Source organism: Solanum tuberosum, unplaced genomic scaffold (genome assembly GCF_000226075.1).
Source record: "Solanum tuberosum cultivar DM 1-3 516 R44 unplaced genomic scaffold, SolTub_3.0 scf00123, whole genome shotgun sequence".
Taxonomy (NCBI): domain Eukaryota; kingdom Viridiplantae; phylum Streptophyta; class Magnoliopsida; order Solanales; family Solanaceae; genus Solanum; species Solanum tuberosum.
The window spans coordinates 1,080,064-1,080,319 of NW_006239048.1; positions in this window are offsets into that span (position 1 = coordinate 1,080,064).

A 256-nucleotide genomic window follows, 5' to 3' on the forward strand; every position below is an offset into this window, starting at 1 on the left:
AATAGTGTCAAGTACTTCTTTATTGTTATCATCCTGTCCTCGATAGAGATATTCCTTAAGTGACTCTTCATCAATACGGTGATTTGGGACACTTCTAACAAAGGCAGTGAATCTGTGCCACGAGCTACTCACAGACTCTCCAGGTAATGCCACTAAATTGTTGACCCTATCTTTGTGATTGAGCTTCTTACACACTAGATAGTACTTTGCTTTAAACACCTCTGCCAGTTGGTCCCATGTGAATATTGAGTTATAC